The following is a 12,603-nucleotide window of genomic DNA, read 5'->3' as shown; positions in this document are numbered from 1 at the left end:
AGCATTCGGTTACAGTGATTTATAATGTATCAAAGTAATGTAAAGGATTACACCTTTTGAAAAAAACGTCAAAGCCCATACAAGATCGTCATAAAATAGGACAAATCCGGTTAAATGTTTAGTAAAACAAGTTCATTACCCAGTCACAAAATACATTTCTAAAAAAACAAAACAAAACAAAACAAAACAAAAAAAAAAACCTGTCAATTTTCAGGCTTCAAAGATTCATAACTGGCAGTGTGGTTCTAAATAAGAAAAGGCTAGGTGCTTGTAGTACAGTAGTTTTTGATCTTTGTGTTATGGTTAATTATGTGCTTTAAACATCTCATTGGTATGGTTACTTGACGTTGTATTACACAAACGAAACAGATGATTTCTAATAGTTTTTCTTCGAATTAAGAACACATTTTAAGGATGACCACTAGATGGAGACAAATGATAACAGTTTTAAAGATGAACACCCTCACCCTAACAGTACGTGCCTTTTTTTATCCCTGTTTCCTTCCACAGATTCTGTTTAAATGTATTTTAATAAAAGTGATTTTTCAATACTGTGAATACATTTCTTGGGTGGATGGGTGCATGGGGAGGGGGGAAAGCATAAGAGAGCCAACACACAAAAAACATACAATAAATAAATAAATACATACATATTTAGAAACGCAGAGACATTTCAACAAAAAGTATTTACTGTAGATTCTTGGTACTCTCCACCCTGTTTGTCTGTACTGACCTGTAACCAGAACCATACTTTCATAATAAAATGCATGCTGGTAGCACCAATATCATTTTTTTTTTTAACACATTTTTGATGAAACAATTATTAAAAAAAACAAACAAAAAAAAAACAAAAAAAAAACAAAGACTACACAAGGACTTTTGCGTAAAATCAGTGGGCTGAATCAATCACTAAACTGAAGAGGGTCTGGTCCCAAGCTCGTTCTAATTTGGGGAACATGTATCAAGATCGATCGACACAGAGCTAAATTGGCGGTGTGTAAAGCTGAACTCCGTCACGGAACAAATGTATTAAGTGGCCAAAAATTAATGAGGCATGGCATAAACTGCCACAGTTAAATGCTTCAATGTGAATATGCTCAAAATGTCTACAGATTAACAGAATAATTTTAAATACAGCGCCTCCCCTCCAAATGGGCTATTTCAACTGAACAATAGGTGACTCAGCTGGAGAAGCAGAAATGACCAGTGTTGACCAAGTATATTGACTTTATATTACATTATTATTATTATACGACTGACAAAACCAAATATACATAACGAAAATGATAACTTAATGAACCAAGTTTATTATCCGATGAATACAAACAACTGTGCATAATGAAATAGCCGGTATCAAGCTATAATTTCATCTTCGGATGGAGAGTGGATAAAAGCTGGACGGCGACAAAAATGTCCGGACGAAGCAGTAAAACTGTTCTGATCGTCATAAATCATACATCAAATTATTACTCCCCCATACCCCCCGCCCGCGAATTACATACCAACAGAAATTTTCATTATAGTATTTTTAGGTGTTTTTTTTTATTACCGCAAACGTTGCCGGACGGACACAAAAGTTCCCGGATGAGGCAGTAAAACTATTTTGATCGTCATAAATCATACATCAAATTATACTCCATCACCGTGCATTACATACCATCAGGAATTATTACTCTGGGATTTGTAGTTTTTTGTTTTTTCTTATTACCACAATCGTTGCCGGACTGAGGCAAAATTGCTCAGATCGCATTAAAACATACATCAGTGTAATTACTCCTTCCCCCATACCAACAGGTATTAACATTATAGCTGTTTTCTTAAATAAATGTTTATGCTTCCAGACAAAAACAATAATAATTATCACTTGTGGTGCTGAAGACAGCTCGGCGTTCTAGCAATGCAAGACAAGGAAGTCTTACAATCTCTGCGCCCCTCATGTGCAATTAAAAGGGTACATGAGGACCTTTATATTTCATTGTGTTACATGTTTCCATTTGTTGAAACAACCGTTTACGTAAGATGTTTGTATTGTTTTACATTTAAATTTTTATTAATTTATTTAAGTATTGCATTTTGACCACTTTTTAAAACTTATAAATTGCATTCCCTGCCTCAAGATGGCTTCTCGTGTACCTTGCATGGAACTCTCAGAACTACATTTCCCATCATTCTGAGAGGTCCATGTGGGTGCATGAGAAGCCATCTTGAGACAGGGAATGCAATTTAAAAGTTTAAAAAAGTGGTCAATACATAAATAATAAAAAAAAAAAAAAATAATAATAATAATAATAATTATTTATTATGCGTGTGAACTGTTTGTCAACATCGTTTTGTTCTTTTGTGTATTGTGTCATTTATTTTTCCAGGACATTATTATTAATTAAAAGGTCCTGTAATTATTATTAAATAATAATAATAATAATAATAATAATAATAACGCAGACAGAATGGCAGCCCAGTGTCAGCTGCCCTCCAGACTGGCAGTTAATTCAAACAATTGTGATGTCACAATACCCGGCTTACTGACTTTAAATATCTTATTGACAAATGTTCCAAAAGTAGCCTTCATCCATTGTTGTTTTTTTTTCTATATGTGGAAAACCTTGGTTGTGTGTTTCACAGAGACACAGTGGGAACATCTGCCTCCAACAATGGCCAATAAATATACCATTGCTTAATTTCACTGTAAAAGAAAAGAAAACCTGGAACACAATGGTGGTGGTACTGGGAAGGCAGGTGGAGATCACATTGCCTGTGATTTCATCTGTTTGACTTGGATGAGGACATTCTAGTGCTCTCGTGGTGACATCATGACAGCTTCTCACTTCTACACAAACAAGCATGCTGGAATCCCACTGCTTGCCTCCCTGCAAAACTGCCCTGTGGAGAAGACAGACTACTTGTTTGCATTCAGAGACCACTTTTGTTATGCTAATAAATCCACCACGATGCAAGCCCATATGGACATCATGAACTACAAGTTTACACATGTTTGAACTGCAGCTTGTGGGAATTGATCAAACCCAAGTGCACATGTTAATCATTAGGTAACAGATAAAACAAATGTAGGGTTAATAATATTAGATACAGTAATTGCACCATGCAGTCATGGTTAAACTGTGCCTGCCTATTGCGAATCCACTCCTGTTCACAGGATTTCATAGCTTTATCAAGTATGTTGATGTACTTTTAGCAGCTCCAGCAACAAGCGCTGTATGGGCTAGATTGCCGTTATCAAGTTTTTGTTTTTCATCAAATCACAAATAAACAACTTAGATGCCCAGTGTCTGCATGTAGAATGATTGTAAATGAAGTTATTGCTCAAAGTAACGTTACAGTTCAGATGTAAGGCTGTAGTTAATGTATACCCCATGAGTTAGCATTAAAGTATGTACTGTATTTATTGAAAGTACTCATGACTTCAAAGTAATGTTGCATTTTACTCACACAAAATACACATAGCATCTCAATTGGAGAGTAAATTATCATTCAATTAACCAAAATCTTGCACACTGCTTGTTCCCTTCTCTGACCTATATGCCAATTTACTCACTGACCGTAAGTGTGTTATTATCATTAAGAACACCTTGAAAGGTTCTTGGTAATCTTATAGTTTTACGTATGCATAGGACAGAATATATCCATGTACAATAACAGACGTTCATGATAAATGTTTCATTTGGAAATAGAGTTCATTTTGGGACCAAATGCCTAGCTTTCAACATAGTTTCCTTCATGCCAATCTGATGGTGGCATTCTCTAAATCAGACCGATTCATAGTGCTAGACTGAAACTAAATACAATGACCAGGAAAGATGCCCATCATGTGGAGCTTGGGTGATAGGAAATGTTTCTGGTGTTAGCTCAGCTTGTGACCACACTGAGAGAATTTGTTTTCTCACCAAATAAATGACTGATTTCTCCGTGTGGGGAAAGGAAAACTTGGACTCAGTTTGGGGGATTCAGGAGGATAGATGACAATGTGAAACCCAGAGTGGCAAGTGGCTTCAATACCAAAACAAAAGCCATAAATTGATCAAGAAGCGCCTTGGTTTCTTCAAGCCCGTCATACACTGTTACTGGGAGGAAAGAAACCATTTTTGTTCCCCCACTTCTTTTCTGGTGTCTACGTTCTCATGTAGTGTCACTGTTGTCAAACATGGCCATGCATTAAGACTGAACCAAGAGAAACAGAGAAAGGGTGTTTATTCTGTTTATGGGGAGTAGTGTGTTTTACTCGCATGACATCACTCGTCTTTAAAATGTTTGTTTTCCAACCTTTCCTACTGTATATTCCTGGGACCCTCTAGCTGAAGTTAAGCAACAAGCCCTGCTACAGTATTCTGTTGAAATTCTTAACCAGGGTTTCTATATTGCAAATGCTCAAGAGTAAAAACGCAAGGTCTTACCATGAGTCATCACACATGTTTGTATTACCATAGAATAGAACTTGTTTTCAAATTATACGAAAGGTGGGCTTATAAATGCCTCGCTCATTCTTTATGGGAAAATAAATGGAATAGACAAAATTTACTGTGAAAGATAGTAGAAATCAAACTGCTTAATTATCAATTAAATACACTTAACTGCTGCTATATCCATGATGCATTTATTAATAGCATTTTAATTAAATTATACAGAATCACATTTTTATTTACAATGAACAACGACCTGACACTTCGTTTTGAGGGTTAAAAGGAAGTCGGTCATGTAGAAAAAAGACAGAGCTTCGGTACACTAACTCATTGACTTAGGGGGCAAATGATGTGGCAGCTGCAGGTCATAAAGCAGCTGCAATCATTTACCAAGGGGCCATGAGTGACAGTATAAATAGGGGTCGAAGCAATGTTGTCTGTTCCTTCATTTGGTTGTGTTATTGACCTGGAAGGACCTGTACTGTTGGTGAAATAAATAGTAAGTGTTTCTTTGTAGTGTCTATTGTTGAGTGTACTCACTAGACAGCTAATACATTCCGGAGCTGTCGCCAGAGGCCAGCACAAACCCAGAAGAGCCCTTCACTTGTACCGCTGTAAAACTGTATTGCACCACAATCACTAATTCACGCACTAACCAGACTTGTGTATGTGTTTGTATGTTTAATGTGGGGATACAAGAATGGGACTATTTGAGGACCAGCTTGGGGGATTATAAAGTCTACACCTTTTCTTGCCTTATAGCCTGGAATTAAAATGCGTTAAAATAGTTTTTTTTTTTTTCCATTTATCTACACATCCTACCCCACAACTTCCAAGTGAAAAAAATATTCAAAAAATTTGTAGAAAATTAATTAAAAATAAAAACTGAAATAACATGGTTAGATAAGTGTCCACCCCCCTTGTAATAGCAATCCTAAATGAGCTCAGATGTAACCAATTGCCTTCAAAATCACACACCAAGTTAAGTGGCCCGCACCTGTGTTAAATTGTAGTGATTCACATGATTGCAGGATAAATTCAGAAGTTCCTGTAGGTTCCCGCTGCTTGGTAGTGCATTTCAAAGCAAAGACTCAACCATGAGCACCAAGGCGCTTTCAAAAGAACTCTGGGACAAAGTTGTTGAAGGGCGCAGATCAGGGGATGGGTATAAAAAATATCAAAGGCCTTGAATATCCCTTGGAGCATGGTCAAGACGATTATTAAGAAGTGGAAGGTGTGTGGCACCACCAAGACCCTGCCTACATCAGGCCGTCCAGATAAGCCACAGCAAAACTCAGAAAAACTATTTTTGGCATTGACATGTTTCTAGTATAATCACTACTTGCACAAAAGCCAGCAGATACACAAAAGAAAAATAAAATGTTAACAGGAAGTCCTTATTGCAGTGCAAAAAAAGTCTCACAGTTCCCTTTATTTAGTAACGGTGTATTTAGTCTGTTACAAGTGTGAAACTCTGGATTAAAATAAAAAATATCCTAGGCAAAATACGGTTCTGAATGATTCTGTAAAATACGTAACAGATGTCAACCCTAGGTATAACACACTAGCTGATGCGAAGGAATCGCATCGCAAAATATTAAACATGCTAATAATTTACTAGATCCGACTGAACTTGATCGGCCGATCCTGTAAAATCGCATCGCAATGCATAATACGGTGCCCAGTGCGACTGAAAGTACAGGCAGTGTGTCCAGGGCTTTAGTGAGACAGCTAGGTGAGGATCCACCTTTCATACTTCTACAACGAAAAATTTGGTGCAGATAAAATACGAAAGGTTTTATGAGCGAGTGGTGCGACTGTCATTGTATGGAAATGCAACTTCATTCGTAGTGGCACCTTTCGACGTTGTATCTGCCAGATATATCAGTGTATACAGAATCAAACTCTAGATCTTTGTCTTCTTTTTTTTTTTTTTTTTTATAAAAGTAACATGGCTTTTTTTCCTCCAAAAAATAGCTGTTAACTATATATAGCAGTAAACCACTTTGAGCTCTTTTCCCCAAATCTTCATTAGCAAGATTTTTTTTTTTTTTTTCAAAAAGCAAAAGTACATATCATAACCTAGACCTGTAGGGCCTTTATGTAGTTTTATGTTTTTTTTTTTCTTTCAAATTGTAATTATTATTTTTTTTTCCCATTCAAATACAAATTGTGCTAAAACTATTTGCAGTAAAATGCTTTGAGAATTTGTGCCTTTTGGGCTTCCAAGTTTTCTGGTACTGTGATGGTTTATTAAATTTTAAATTTAAGAGGTATCATCCTTCTGTACATTGAACTTACTGTTAAACATTGAAAGAGGTGATAGTGTTACTGTAGAAAAAGTAATTTGCTACAATTGTAAACAAGCTTACTGATTATGTTAACAAATGTGCTCCATTGTTTGTTGATTTTCTTTATTGATTGTTCATCACTAGTAAATACAGTAATACATTTTCAAAAACACTTGTCTTTAAAAATGAAAACCCAATTTTGCATTCATGTTCGACTTCGACCCCATTCACACTACTCTGCTGTCCCAGGGCAGCCTCAGATTTTGGTCTGCAACCCCGTTCACATTTGCGGTTTAAAGCTCCTTTGTGCATTCACATATGTGACTGAAAAGCAGGCCTAAAATGTGGTGAATAGTTTTTTGTTTTTTAAATTGAATGAAGGCCAGCACTCAGAATGGAAGTGCTGCAGGGTACAGTAATGGCCTGATTTGTATATATATAAAAATTACTTTTGACTTAATGTTGCGTGCTTACTCCCACCTACAATAACATTATTCTCTAAAAAACACAGAGGTATTTAGAACGCAGAAAACACCAACTTGCTAGTGTTGACAGGTATAAAATATATATTTTTGTAATGGATATTTCACTCAGATTGCAAATGACTGACAGGTTGTATATACAATGACTGACATTCACAAGACTGACCACCTACTACTGCTCCCTCCTCAGGAAAGACAGGGCATTAAATAATTATTCAATAATCTGTTACACCTGGAATCATTTTATACAAAAATAAACTGTTTAACATTCATTCCATTTACAATAAACATTCATATATTTTACATTACACATGTTTCTTCTCATTTATGTATTTGTTTAGCCTGCATGAATACCGTCTTTGTTTACAAACACAATCATTAAACTATTCTATTGTTTACTCTTTACTATCATTGACATTATTATTATTCTCTAGTCCCTAACCATTACCAGTGAAGACAAAAAATTTGCATTATCCCTTCTCTTGGAAGATTACCGAACAAATGGCTACAACAAAACCATCACTATAACAAAACCTTCATTAAGCATAATCAGAAGCATAATTTACAGCAATCAACATGCACGATAAACTACTACTCTATCACCGTGGAATAATAATAATAATAATAATAATAATAATAATAATAATAATAATTATTATTATTATTATTATTATTATTATTATTATTATTATTATTATTATTATTATTATTACAGTGAAAATTCAAATTGTTACACTTTGAATTTCTAAGCAAGTTAAGCTTACCAGTTAACAACAAACTTAGGTGGTTTTTTTTTACTACAAATTGTTACCTTAGTTCAGTTCTGATTGTCGTGAGACGCCGTCATTGAGCACAGAAAAGAATCCCAACTTTGCTGCTGGTTTACGTTTTTTCATTCAATTTATGTTTAGCGCTTCCTATGTGTTCAACAATGGTCTACCTACGAGTGTAATGTACAGTCTTGCTGCATGAAGTACAAGACAAAACATTACCATCGACGTGAAATTTGTCCTTGCCAAACTAGTTGATTCAGGGTTGGTTTAGGGGTGATTGTTATTGTTTTCGGCATCTTTGAACAGCTCTAGAAACTGACTGAAGTAAACCGAAGCCTCATTCAGCACTGAACTTGAATAACGGAAGTAGTTTAGAGGTATGTTTATGTAAATTTAATGCAAAGTTGCTTGTGTTTATGTTTATATATGGTACGTGTATTGATTTGAATATCATCAAACAAACAAAAAAATTTGCTTGTTTTTTTGCCACTACCCAAATTTAAGACATACATCATAGAAAATCCAAGTTTTTCTGTGTTATTCCATGAAAAATTGATTCCTATGATTCTCTTGAGCTACATAATCAAATTGGTAATGTGATTATAAAAGTCGGCCCTAAGTCTGCTTTGCGTTCATATATATGTAAAGGCCGGCCCCCAGATTGCAGGCCCTGGGCCATATCGAAACGGTGGCCTAAATCTAGGCTAGCCCTGGGATGCCTTTTCTTTTTTGGAGCGTTTACAAGTGAGAAAACACAACCCAGAGACTGCCTTAAATCGCAAGTGTGAATGGGGTCAAATTAGGATGAATTAACCTTAAATAAGCAATAAACAAATGTGTTAACATGTTATTAAGCCAAGTATTTGACTAAAAAAATGAACATCTAAAAGTAAGTTTGTATTACTCTTAAAAAAAAAAGGTTTATCATTTATATGGTGTAAGATGAAATACAATTAGCAAAACGGCAACTAAAAGCCTTAGCTGTTAAAGTAATACCCATTCATGTTAAAAGGACAACTACTATTTATAACCAAAACCACAGAACAATGAACTCTGTTAAAATGGAATGATTCTGTAACACTTCTTGGTATTGCCAGTTCAAATTAAGTTAAAAAAAAATCATGTCTTTGGTTTCATACAGCAGAGAGGTAAACATCATATAATGTTATAGACAAGGGTGAAATTAATTTAAAAGCAATAAAGAAAGAAATTTCAGCTGAATATACAAAAGCCCTTAATCAAACTAGGAAGGCTGGGTAATTAATTTGTATTTAACAAAAAAAAAAAGTACGCATCTGTTTGTGGAAAGTGGTGGGAAGAGATTTGCATTTCCATAAATACTGTAAATACAGTACCAGTACTATATTTAAAAAAAAAAGAGTTTCATGGCTTCACAAGATTGTTAAAACTAGATTTTGAATTTCAAAAGACTGTTTTTCAACTTTTGTGATTGAGGCATTTTAGTTACAAGGAAGTAATACCGTATTACTTCGAATTAACGCCACCCTTGAATTATCGCCTCACTCAGATATCAGCTTTTTAATAGACGCAGCCCTCGAATAAACACTGCTCTCAATAAAGAAACTTAAAGGTATTTTTTTCTACCCTTGTTAAAAAAATAAATAGAGAAACGTGCAACTCTGGCTATGTATCACTTATTCTAAAGGTATCAGTCCTAACATTAGGCTCCATTAGTATTCTCTGGAAACCAATTCAATTAACAGTGGGCTTAAGGCTTAAGGCCTATCATTCATCTTTCAGCTTTTGACATCAAGCAGTGGAAAATGATTATGCCAAAGCAGACCCATCCCTTTCAGGTGCCTGCCCTTTATGTCACATGGCTAATGCACAAACACATCAGAGGGCTCCTGAGCACGACAGACATTTAATATTATGTGCCGATAATCTACAGAGCCCGGCCTTATCATGTGATCAAGATATCATCAATTCAGTTTGGCCACCCAGGCATGGCAGGTGAGATTAAAGCCTAACCAGACCAGTTGGTAGGAGATTATCCTAAAAGACACACTGTCTTCTCTGGAAAACCCTTATTAACAACCGTCTCCCTTTGTGTATCATGCAGCGGTAAATCAGTCCCCCTCCCCCACCCCTGTACCTTGAATTTCACATCCCCTTGGATATGTAGCCCATGAAACTGAGCACCACTGTGGAATCACAAAGTGGGTCAAAGTTCAACAGCCGTGTTTACACAAATATTGTATTTCTCTGCTGCATGTAACCAGGGAGAGGGAGAACACACTGCTGCTGGGTTAGTATAAAAACCATGATATTATGTGCTAACGTCATAGGCAATATCACATACTATGCAGCTGAGAATATTCTCTGTTAATTCAGGCACCCACATCCGCTTGTCTGCGCCACATTACAGAGTTATTTGAATTTGTACCTCTGCTGAAAAAAAACATTTCACACCTTAAAGAAATAGAGAGACAACCAACATTTAACATGATGCCTAACTTATGGGACACCCTGTATGTTAGAGGACTGTAGAATGATTTAAAACAAGGTTTAATACGGTAAAATGTTAAACTAAGTGAGATATTTAGTGTAATGCATTAGAGTTGAATAGATTATTACTAATTAATAACCTGTAAGTGGAATGTGGAATTACATGTACATTGGCTATGTCAATTTTCCAAGCAAAACAGTAAATGTCTGAAATAAACATGATAACGTTTTACTTCAGACATTTACTGGTAAATTTCAATAATAACCAAGTGCCTTTGGCTAATGACTAAATGTCTCGCTTTCACTTATTGCAAGGCTTCAGGACCCCTGTGTAACTCCAAGTTCCACAAAAGTCTACCATGCTGCCATAAGTAAATATATCTATTCACTGCCTGTCTTTGTGGCATTTTGTATCATAACTCATAACCAAAGCGTGATTTTCTGTTGAAAAAACAGAGGTCCTAAATTATTTAATTTGCATTTAACATAATGTTATCTTTCATCAAACTACTCCATATTTGGAGTACAATATCCTTCAACTCCATTGTAAATTGTTTTACATGCACATTTAGCAGAATGTTCTACACAAGTGGATCATTATATTGTTCAGTACCATGTTGAACTAATTTAAATTACATTACTGTTAAATCGCATTACTGTAAGCTCATTCATGATTATTTTCTTAATGGTCCAACATCAACGTTTTTTCTTATTGGAAAATGCGTATGCAGAAATAAATATATTCTTTGACATTGATGGTTATTTTGTTAATTGTATTTATTCCTGCATATAAATTGTCATTCTTACCAGCATTTACCAATAATTGTTCACATAAAGTCAGAAAAAAACAACATATGAATCCAAATTAACATGTATTTATACCAAAGTAATACAAAAATGACTACAAAAGATTTAGAAGTGAGTAGTTTTTTGAGATTTACAATTATACTGTAAATACAGTATAATTTTAATTTTAATACTTCCTAAATGTTCCATAAAGATGTCCGCTAAATGTCCCCAGTTTCTTGCATTTTTTGCAGATAATGCAGTATACTATTTCTTTTAATGGTGCATGTAAAAGGTTCATGGATGGTTTAAAAGTTCCCCAGAAGAACGACTCTGACTGTGGACTACATATTCTCTCTTCTATATGACATCAGTGGAGGAGTCTTGAAAATAGGTGCAGTAGAATCTTGCTGATATCATATGGAAGAGATAAGAAGAAAGGCTTTTGTCCAAAACATCCTGAAATAAATTATTTTTAAAATCTTAAACCTTTGTGTACATCCCCCCAAAAATATAATTTCTATAAATGTTTGTACACTGCAGTTGTAAAGTAGCCTCTCTGAACTTGAATTGTTTGCACCCTGAAGCAGCAGACCCAGACACAACTTGCAGTTAAGCACTTTCGTGCACTTTTTCCACATAAAATAAACAAAACCAAACCAAACTCCCACATGGAGTACTAAACAATACTTTGTTTTCTTCAACTAACTAGAACTGGATGGCTAAGCCGTTTACCAGCAACAAACACATAAAACCCACAGGTTCACATAGCACCTTGTTGTCTTTACCGACAGCCTAGTACAAACATTTGGTTCCTGTTAAATACCTGCCTGCTAATTACAGGCAGATGACATCAATTCAATTAAATAAAACAATTACACCTGTGGCTGTGCAAACACAGCCATACACCCACATTTATCTGGCAAGGACAGAAACGAACCCCATCTCTGCAAACAACAAACACATTTTTACAGGCAGGGATTTGCCCTGCCACATATCCTCCTCCTTGTGCATAGCATTCCAAGGCCACCCCCCCCCCCCCAAAAGTATAACCCACCCTCCCTCAAATTTAGGCCCTGTGATGAGTCAAAGGGTTTTCGGTCTGTGATTCAGCCTCCCGACAGTAGATGGCATCAAACCAACTCGGGACTTCCCTTACCAAGATCTCGTGACCATGGCAAAAGTCATCTTTTGAGGGGCGGCACCTTGGTGAGGGGCGGAAGTACGAGTATGTAAATTCCAGCCACTGGAGTCAAGTGAAGGATAAGGACACTTGTCGGTTGGGGATTGGTGTTCCACTGACTACAGAGGCGGGACATTACATACTAAAGGGAACGTACTACTGTGTTCGGGGTTGGTCCGAAAGTAAAATAGGAGGAGTAACGGG

Source organism: Polyodon spathula, chromosome 4 (assembly GCF_017654505.1).
Source record: "Polyodon spathula isolate WHYD16114869_AA chromosome 4, ASM1765450v1, whole genome shotgun sequence".
Lineage (NCBI taxonomy): Eukaryota > Metazoa > Chordata > Actinopteri > Acipenseriformes > Polyodontidae > Polyodon > Polyodon spathula.
Note: the sequence above shows the minus strand (reverse complement) of the source record.